This window comes from Magallana gigas, chromosome 10 (assembly GCF_963853765.1).
Source record: "Magallana gigas chromosome 10, xbMagGiga1.1, whole genome shotgun sequence".
NCBI lineage: Eukaryota > Metazoa > Mollusca > Bivalvia > Ostreida > Ostreidae > Magallana > Magallana gigas.
The window spans coordinates 36,327,682-36,338,762 of NC_088862.1; the positions used below are offsets into that span (position 1 = coordinate 36,327,682).

General features: G+C 37.2%; 1 protein-coding gene and 1 long non-coding RNA gene across 3 annotated transcripts in view; both read right to left on the minus strand.

Annotated features, from left to right (window-relative positions):
• LOC105330472 (uncharacterized) overlaps nucleotides 1–11,081 on the minus strand; it is a 320,443-nt gene that overhangs the window by 194,669 nt on the left and 114,693 nt on the right. The gene's annotated exons all lie outside the window — the stretch shown is intronic.
• On the minus strand, nucleotides 8,921–10,857 carry LOC109619032 (uncharacterized). The gene is made up of 2 exons (XR_010710224.1): nucleotides 9,894–10,857; nucleotides 8,921–9,460 (listed from the first exon to the last, which is right to left on the minus strand). It is a non-coding gene; the product is annotated as an uncharacterized lncRNA (long non-coding RNA).

Here is an 11,081-nt window from a genome sequence, read left to right on the forward strand (position 1 = left end):
CCTTCTTTCATTCTCTATCCCAGCAGGGTTTAGCTGGGGGAGGGGATTTCCCCCACACCTAAAATAATTACCTGGCTATTATTGCATTTCAAACACAATCTAGCTTATATACTAGACCCCCAGACCCCTTTTATTTTTTATTTCTTACTTCTACTTCAATTTTTATAGACAACCCTGTAATCCCTCTTTCTCAAAATGTCTCTGCTTTTCATACATGCTTGCTTTCTTTGAGAGAGAGAGAGAGAGAGAGAGAGAGAGAGAGAGAGAGAGAGAGAGAGACAGACAGACAGACAGACAGAGAAAGAAAGAAAACAAGCATACATGTTAAAGTGAAAAATTATGGAAGAGGGAATGAGATACATTATTCTCTGCTAAACATGTAACAAGTGTCTTTTTCTCTCACAAACATTCTCTATGAGCATTTACTCTCTTTTTCTGACATGTACATTTGCTCTCTTTGTTTCTTTCTCACTTTATAAGACTTTTCTCTGCTTTATATATATATATATATGTACTTTTGGTCGTCCTCTCTTTGACTTTCTCTGTTAAACATGTACCCTCGCTCTCTCATTCTTTCTCTTCCTCTATTTATCTTTCCCATTTTCCCTGCTTAACAGAAACTTTTGCCTTCTAATTTTTCTCTTAGTTTCACTTTTAAACCTAATCTCTCTCTCTTGTTCTTTATCTCCCTTTCTCTCTCTCTCTCTCTCTCTCTCTGAACTTCTCTGTTAAACATGTAATCTTGTTTTCTCTTTTTATCTCTCTATCTATTCTTTTCTCACTCTCTAGAACATTTTCAAGACAAGTATTCTCTCTCTCTCTGTATATCTCTCAGAATTTTCTTGCTTAGCTTGTACTCATTTCTCATTTCTTCTTTCATTCTCTATCCCTCTTTCTCAAAATTGCTTTCTCTGAGAGAGAGAGAAAGAGAAAGAGAGAGAGAGTTTCATTGCTAAACTTAACCTCTCTTGGTTTCTGTTAAACATGTAATCTTGTTTTTTTCTCTTTTAAATATCTCTATCCTTTTCTCACTCTCTGGAACAATTTCCAGACAAGTAATCTCTCTCTCTCTCTCTCTCTCTCTATCTCTCTCTGTGTGTATATCTCTCTACCTGACTTTCATATACCATTCTGTTTTCTTTCATTCTCTCTCTCTCTCTCTCTCTCTCTCTCTCTCTCTGTATACCTCTAAGCATTTCCTTGTTTAGCTTGTTTCTCTCTCATTCCTTCTGTCATTCTATATACCTTCCTCAAAACCTCTCTGGTTTCATACATGCTTTCTTTCTCAGAGAGAGAGAGAGAGAGAGAGAGAGAGAGAGAGAGAGAGAGAGAGAGAGAGAGAGAGAGAGAGAGAGAGAGAGAGAGAGAGAGAGATAGAGAGAGTTGGCAGAGAACAAATGGGAAAAGGAATTGAGAGACTGCTAAACATGTATCCACTGCCTTTCTCTATGACACCAAGTTTCTCTCTCTCTTGTCTCTATAACTTTCTCTGAAAAACATGTACTGCTTCTTTTGCTCTTTATTGCTTTTTCTCTCTCTTTATTGAAATTGAAACACATCAATTATATTTGATGTCATTTGACAATTGGCTGATGGTCTATTACTGGCTTTTTCCCTTATCCTGTCGGAGTATTTGACTGTGGCCTATGACTGCCTTTCCCCCTTACCCTGGCTGAGTATTTAACTGTGGTCTATGACTGGCTTTCCCTCTTCCCTGGCTGAGTATTTGACTGTGGCCTATGATTGGCTTTCCCCCTTGCCCTGGCTGAGTATTTGACTGTGGCCTATGACTGGCTTTCCCCTTTACCCTGGCTGAGTATTTGACTGTGGCCAATGACTGGCTTTCCCCCTTACCCTGGCTGAGTATTTGACTGTGGCTTAAGACTGACTTTCCCCCTTACCCTGGCTAAATGTGTTTGACTGTGGTCTATGACTGGCTTTCCCCTTACCCTGGCTGAGTATTTGACTGTGGCCTATGACTGGCTTCCCCCCTTACCCTGGCTGAGTATTTGACTGTGGTCTATGACTGGCTTTCCCCCTTACCCTGGCTGAGTATTTTACTGTGGCCTATGACTTGCTTTCCCCTTACCCTGGCTGAGTATTTGACTGTGGTCCATGACTGGCTTTCCCCTTTACCCTGGCTGAGTATTTGACTGTGGTACATGACTGGCTTTCCCCCTTACCCTGGCTGAGTATTTGACTGTGGCCTATGACTGGCTTTCCCCTTTACCCTGGCTGAGTATTTGACTGTGGCCAATGACTGGCTTTCCCCCTTACCCTGGCTGAGTATTTGACTGTGGCCTATGACCGGCTTTCCCCTTTACCCTGGCTGAGTATTTGACTGTGGTCTATGACTGGCTTTCCCCTTTACCCTGGCTGAGTATTTGACTGTGGTCTATGACTGGCTTTCCCCCTTACCCTGGCTGAATATTTGACTGTGGCCTATGACTGGCTTTCCCCCTTACCCTGGCTGAGTATTTGACTGTGGTCCATGACTGGCTTTCTCCTTTACCCTGGCTGAGTATTTGACTGTGGTCTATGACTGGCTTTCCCCCTTACCCTGGCTGAGTATTTGACTGTGGCCTATGACTGGCTTTCCCCTTTACCTTGGCTGAGTATATGACTGTGGCCAATGACTGGCTTTCCCCCTTACCCTGGCTGAGTATTTGACTGTGGCTTAAGACTGACTTTCCCCCTTACCCTGGCTAAATGTGTTTGACTGTGGTCTATGACTGGCTTTCCCCTTACCCTGGCTGAGTATTTGACTGTGGCCTATGACTGGCTTTCCCCTTACCCTGGCTGAGTATTTGACTGTGGCCTATGACTGGCTTTCCCCTTAACCCAGAATGAGTATTTGACTCTCCCTGGGGAAGATAATTTGACAATAACCTAGCTCTGAGTGTTTGACTGTGGTCTATGACTGGCTTCCCCCCTTACCCTGTTAGTTATTTTGTCAATACCTTCGTAAGAAATTGATGTTGACCTTGGTCTATGGTATCGGGACAACAGTTCTTACCCCAGGGCTAACACAATGACTACTGCCCTCATACCTATTCAAGAGCTGGATACTAAGATGTTTCTGAATGACACACAACGACAGACAAGTAATAGCAATAGGTCTCCTGAGTGACCAAGAAACAAAAAGATTAGCTGCTTTATAAAAATTCATATATATGAAAAATTCATGAATACTATACCACATATTTGTTTTGTTTTTCTTGACTTCATCCAATGTATCTCTCTGTATCATACACTTAAAACCTATAAACAGACCACACAATTCTACACACCAGTTCATGTATAATACAAAGTAATATTATACAGCAAATTTCAATTAAACCATATAGGAAAGCAAAAGTACTGAGAGAGAGAGAGAGAGAGAGAGAGAGAGAGAGAGAGAGAGAGAGAGAGAGAGAGAAGAGAGAGAATTACTAACACACTAATCTTTATCTAACTTGTGTGTTTTGAACTGTTTTGTAATAATCAAGATAATTATTTCCTTTGAGCATTTCCAACTTAATTAATCATGTTAAACATGAATAAAATGATTCCAGAACAGAAACACATTTTATACATTTATTTAAAACTTGGATTGTTTTAAGTAGAGGTGAAAAGGGGAACAACTCCCTTCATGTTAAAATTGGAAAATTGAGTTATTCCCCTTTTCACTCTGCTTGATTAGTGAGACTGTGTTTAATTAAAAGCGGTAGTGTCCCAGAAACTTAGCTCAATCAACCTTCAGATTTGTATGTAAACAGATAATTTACGATCGATTCATCAATTTATACTATTACTGAAAGAAGAGAGCGGGATCAGCTGAAAATGTGATTAACAATTGATCAACATTACCTTGCTTAACCTGATTCAGTAGTGTCAGAGAATGTTACCTCTAATCTAAATCAAAGGTTGAATGTAATGTATACAGATGTCAGTCAATTCACCAAACCTATAACATTGATAGAATAATGAGATATTAGCTGAATAAATTACTGCTGTATCATAATTAAATAAAATTAATGTTCATACAATACCACAGTTACTAATGTTTTTCCAAAACTGGATCAGTTCTTCCTTGAATGAGGATAAAGCACCTAAAAAGTAAACAAAATATCAAATGTATGTCAGTCACAAACATTAATGCATCCTTTGCTTTATTAGTTCAAATTTATTATCTACATGTAAACTTTGAATAACATATCAGCATTCTATGGAAATCCTATTATTTTTTATTACCGGTATTTGAAAACTTCATTTAACAAGTTGAGTTGACGGAATTTGAACAAGAGACCCATGGGCCACATCGCTCACCTGAGGAACAATAGGTATGATAAAGTCAGCTTAATGGAGTCATAATACAAACAATCTGGACAATGTACAATAATACATGTAGATCCTGTATATTAAATAAAATCCATTTTTCCCCCTGGATATTCTTATGTTTATAATCATTAGTCCCTGTTTTAACAGGATGATTTTGTAACGTGCAAGGGGGTCACTGCCTGTGATCCCCGCGGGCCCGTACCGGAGATAGACTGGGATAGCCCTGATTGCTGCCAATATTTACAAGAGCAGACTTTAATCACCGCTCCTGCACATATATAGACTCAATCAACTCAACTGGTACCAACGTTAACGCAAGCATGGATTGCCGCACACTTGCGCTAGAAAGGCCAGAACACCAGCAGGGATGACCACACACTAGTGCTCCGCCGCAACTACCACCAATACAAGCAGAGATGACCGCACACTTGTATTAATGCGATACAGGGCAGAGATGACCGCATACTCTGTATCGTAGGTTAGAACACACGAAGATTAGATAGAGCAGGGATGTCCACACACTCAATCTATCCAAACCTGTTCAAGTTTTACCCCAAACAGTCGCTCGACGTAACTTAATAGACACTGTCCCTATATATGTGCCGGCCTAAAATAATTCATAGTATCTAAAAATTGGAAATCAAAATAAACAAACTAATCCGGCCTAACCCAGACTACTTATGCAGAACAACTTATGCCTAAGAAAAAAAATTGTTTGTTTCCGCTTTCCCGACCGACCCTAGCTCTACCCTCCGACTCAAAAATTTGTTTAAGGATTTTTGATGAAAAATCGTTTATTTCCGTTTTCATCCGATTTGGAAAAAAATTACTCAAATTTTGGTCACAAAAACGCTTGAAGCAGTTACTCTTCTCAAATCAGTGTAACTCAAACGTTTTGTTTCAAAATGGCTGTACATATGTTTCCATGTGTTGTAGACTTTAACAAGCTTATCTTTTAAAAAGATTGGTGAGCTAGCGCCGTAGCCATCATAAAACACAGTAGCAGATTTTTAAAATATTGGTTTAAATTTCTGAATTGATTAATTAACAATAAGAAGGCACAGTGGTGTACTGGAATTGTGCTGGAGTGGGGTCTCATTTTAGAATTGTGAATCTAGAGTGGGCTTCACATTGGCAATGACATAGCTTATTGACACATGCCTTAATCATTATGTTTCAATTTCGAGGTGAAAATTTTGAAGAACCATTTGTTTTCCGAGCTTGAAGGTAGTTAAGATAAAGCTAGCTATTTATTATAATATTTAAAATAACTTTGCATTATAAGACCTAAGCTACTGTTACTTTTTGACATTTTTAATTAAACAAAAAACATCATGGGAAGATGATAAAACGGAATTCAAATGGTACAGTTTATCTACAGTAGAACAGTATTCCCAGAATCCCCTACTATGGAGTCAAGCATGCGTATTCCAGTGAAAAAGACTAACGTAGTTGCTAGCGCTCGAGAGCCCTAGCAATAATGCTCTCATCGTTGGCAGAGAAAGTATCTTAAATATAATATAATTTTTGTGATTTCTTAAGACCAGCTTAATAGTAAGGAATGATGTTAAAAGTATTTCTCATTTTATATTATTCAGCAGTGTCAGTATCTAACCGGCATGTATGGATACTGCAATATTAAAGGGAAAAAAGATATTTGAAAAAATAAAAAAAATTCCGACCGACCAACCGACCCTACTTTTTTTTTTTAGCATGAAAGCGGAAACAAACATTTCTTTTTGTAAGGCCTTACATACATTGAATATTTATTATTGTATAAAAATAATCATCACAATAATTGGATAACAGTGGATGCATTAATTAAAATAATCAAGAATCAATAAATCAAGGGCAATAACTCAATACAGTAATACAAAAAGATTCTAATGAAAAAATAGCTGCCTGCTTCAATTTTATAGTCATACCACATGTTGAGTATTGCAGTTCTCAAAAAGATCCTTTACAATTGTTTATACATGGGATATTTAGCTACATCAAACTCTGAACCTTCTTGTGAGGCCAAAGAATTGTCCTGGAGCCAAAGTCTTAACAGTTATAAAGAATCATCTTGCTGATTAGTTTCTGAGAAGAAGATTCTTAAAGTTTTACTTTATATATTCCTATGTAAAACTTTAACCCCCCCCCCCAAATGTGGCCTCACCCTACCCACAGGGATCATTATTTTCACAACTTTGAATCTACACTACCTGAAGATACTTCCACACAAATTTCAGCTTTCCTGGCTGAATAGTTTCTGAGAAGAAGATTTTAAAATATTTACTCTATATATTCCTATGTAAAACTTTAACACCCCATTGTGCCCTACCCTACCCCCAGGGATCATGATTTTCACAACTTTGAATCTACACTGCCTGAGGATACTTCCACACAAGTTTAAGCTTTCCTGGCTGAATAGTTTCTGAGGAGAAGATTTTTAAATATTTACTCTATATATTCCTATGTAAAACTTTAACACCCCATTGTGCCCTACCCTACCCCCAGGGATCATGATTTTCACAACTTTGAATCTAAACTGCCTGAGGATACTTCCACACAAGTTTAAGCTTTCCTGGCTGAATAGTTTCTGAGGAGAAGATTTTTAAATATTTACTCTATATATTCCTATGTAAAACTTTAACACCCCATTGTGCCCTACCCTACCCCCAGGGATCATGATTTTCACAACTTTGAATCTACACTGCCTGAGGATTCTTCCACACAAGTTTCAGCTTTCCTGGCTGATTAGTTTCTGAGAAGAAGATTTTTAAAGATTTACTCTATATATTCCTATGTAAAACTTTAACACCCCCCCCCCCCCATGTGGTCTCACCCTACCCCGGGGATCATGAATTTCACAACTTTGAATCTACACTACCTGAGGATGCTTCGTTTCTGAGAAGAAGATTTTTAAAGATTTACTCTATATATTCCTATGTAAAACTTCCACCCCCCATTGTGGCCCCACCCTACCCCCGGGGGTCATGAATTTCACAACTTTGAATCTACACTACCTGAGGATACTTCCACACAAGTTTCAGCTTTCCTGGCTTTCTGGTTCTTGAGAAGAAGATTTTTGAAAATTTCTCGAAATTTTTCATTAATTTCTAATAATCTCCCCTTGAAAACGGGTGTGACCCTTAATTTTCACAACTTTGAATCCCCTTTGCCTAAGGATGAATTGGCCAAGTTTGGTTGAAATTGGCCTAGTAGTTCTTGAGAAGATGTTGAAAATGTGAAAAGTTTACGGACACACGGACAGCAGACGAAATGTGATCAAAATAGCTCACTTGAGATTTCAGCTCAGGTGAGCTAAAAACTACAAATGATTTGTTTTCAGATATATTCCAATTATCAGATCAAAGCACATGTGAAACATAAATTTTACATTAGGCCTAAACATAGTATTCAATCAGGAGATGCTTAAAAATGGAATTTTACAACCATGCAATTTTCCAGTTATCAACAGTTTATAAATATAGGTCCACAGGGTATATAAATCTAATTGTTAATTACTATTTGGAGAATTTATCTTTTAATGAATTAAAACAATGTTTTCCAGTACAACAGTATATTTGTGCATGTATTTATAAGTAAATTGTGTAATTTTTTTTCATTTAGAACTAGAATTATATAACTTAGACTGTCATTCGACAGTTTGACAGTGATGCTGTACTTTACTCAGGTTTGCCTTCCCATATTACCAACACCCCGATCTCTCTTACCTTACTTCCTTTGTAGGAACATGCAGGCCAAAGGAAAACACCCATATTTTGCTACAAAACATCAATTTATCAAAATAATGCAATTTTAATGACGTCATTTCTACATTATGACGTCACTGTGGTGATAACCTTTTACACATTTATTTCCAATATGATTTTAACTATCTTTCACCTTATTTTAAAGCTCTTTCTAAAACTTTGATTTTTGGGGGCAAAAATTGCATAAAACCGCACTTAGTCCTTTACGTGACCCATTTTCATTAAGAAAGCAGATATCAATGATGTCATAAAGACAGGACTTTCATGTCGTTGATGATAACCCATTTTTCCTTTAAGCTTCGCAATAGAAACTTGTGGGTCCCATGTATGATTCCACGTCAGATATTTCCTCAAGAAGATATTTGCTTTAGATCTTTCTCCATCGTCATCAACGTCTGCCTGTAAAATATATTATATTAAAATATATTATGAAAAAGTTCATTGAGGTAAACTTTGTAAAGAGGAAATTCAAGACTTTCAGAAGTACATGTCAGAGAGAGAGAGAGAGAGAGAGAGAGAGAGAGAGATACATGTACTTCGCATAGAAAGCCTTGCCTACTCCCCATACCAAAACATTCTCACAAATTGCTCATGAGCAGCTCACATGAGGACTAACAAGATTTCCTCACGTGAGCTGCTCATGTGAGTCTTATGTGCAATTTAACATGCAAATTAGGTAAAATGCTCACGTGAGAAAATTTCTGCACACAAGCATTTTTTGCTCACGTGAGGAATAGATCTGCTCACTAAGAGTTTTGCTCACATGAGGCTCATGAGGCTTATGAGACTCATGAGGCTCATGTGCAACAGTTGCTCACTTCAAAGACAATGGACAAAAATTGAAATTAAAATCATCAATATATATTTACATCAGTCATTTTAAAAATACAATTTCATACATTGTTTAACATTACATTTACATAAATCTTTAGAAAGTTTACCAATAATAAATGCTGGCATGTTGAAACTTTTATTGCAGTTTGATCACACAAAGCAATGTAGCACACAGACGGACTTGGAAAAAAAATCACAGTTCACAGTAGGCAAAGTTCAATTTAACCATACAAAGTAGTTCATAAGTGCTGCACGAACACTGGCTGCATTACAATCGATCGAAGCATTGGTCTCCAACATTCCAAATGTCCTTTTTTTGACAGTGCAGTCTCGTGTCTCACATGCTCTCTGATTTCACACATAAACAACCACACAAACAGCTGACTACCAGAACATCACAATAATATCCAAATTGACACAACCAGACTTCAGCATGTATAACTTCTCCATTACTTAAATTACGTCTTCACTTTTTTTGTTGCATCATTCATAAAATCAGCGAGCTTTTCATGGTTTTCTTCAGGTCTGTGCAACTCAGGACAGGCCTATTTGAAAGATAAATAAATTTGATATCAGTGAAATTGATAAAAGTTTTCATATTTCAAGCAGTTTTTAAGAAAATCATTATATAATACTGCAACTATTAATATTATCAGATTCTACACAAGAAGAACATGAACTCTTTTCTTTGTGTCATAAAATCGTTAATCAGTCTTAATAATAAAAAAAAATGTAGTTAGAATTATTTGTTCAAAAATTATTGTCAAGTAAAATGTCAAAGAAAAAATAACGTGTGTTTTATTACATTCGATACACCGGTATTTGCCCGATGGTCAGTTGTAAATTGTTCAACCCCGTTTTAAAGGTAGATGCTAAGATCACAGTATTTCGTTTCATATTCATTCTAATTACAAACACGTTTAACTGCCATTCAAGTGATTCAAAGAATATATTTTAACAAGTTAATGCTCAACTTACTTGAAGTACTCATACAGAAGATGCAGGGGGTGTTGGCACTCGATTCATTCATTCAGATTCTTCCTCTGTTCAGCCGTACGCCGTGGATTTTACACACTAAAACACTCCATTGACGATTACCCCATTGACAACGTAGTTTTTAACCTTATCAACCGGTAGTACTGTACAGAATCAGATAATTCCCTTTTTAATTCATTTCACCGTCATCTGTGATGGTAGACAACATGGCGGAATCGAATATGAAAATTGGCGGCTGGCATTTAATCGACCAATGAGCGCGCGCGTAGCTTAGACTGGTTCCCCCGCCACTGCGATATTTACTTTGTTTTGGGCGGGAGCGAGAACCAGACTAGCGGGTAACTTTACATTAAAACAAAAGTAAAAGTAGAAACAAACAGTTTACGAAAAATCACAATATCAAGCGGTTTTGTCAGATTCTCATATCTAAATAGTAAGTTGAGTGATAATTGAATTTAGGAAAAAAAGAATATACCGTTACCCCAAAAAAAAAACCTGACAGTTTGGTGTTCACGAAAAAAAATGGGGTGGGGGAGGGGGTGTCAAAATGTACTTAACAAAATTTTGCAATTGCTTACGTGAGGAAAAAGGACGTAATTTTTTTTTTTTCATTTTGATTTAACTTTGATACTGCATATACTGACTAAGTCCAATTTCCTAACATCTTGCTCACGTGAGAAAGTTGAACTTAGAAAAAAAATCTACCGAAAATGTATCTGTATAGCCTGTTGCTTACGTGAGCAATTCGAATAGAATTTTGCTCATGAGCAATCAGGTGAGCAAATTTTTGCACATGTGCATTTTGGTTAGTATTTTCCTCCCTAACAGAGACTAACAATCTGCACACGAGCAAAATGAATTCCTACCTAATTTGCATACATTTCTTACTAGATTCTCATGTGCTTCTCATGAGCTGCTCATGAGCATTTGTTAGAATGTTTGGTACGGGTCCCTCTCTCATTATTTTTCTGCTTAACATGTGTTCTCTCTCTCCCTCTCTCTTCTGTCAAAATATCACTAAGTTGACAATGATGCAAGGTATGTGTATTTCGTGCTGAGCTTGCCACAACGGTAGCACCATAAAACTGACTCTATTTTATTTAGAGGAAATTCGAGACAACCCGTTCTTTGGACACTCAGACAGTGGCATAATAAATTAGAAAAATACAC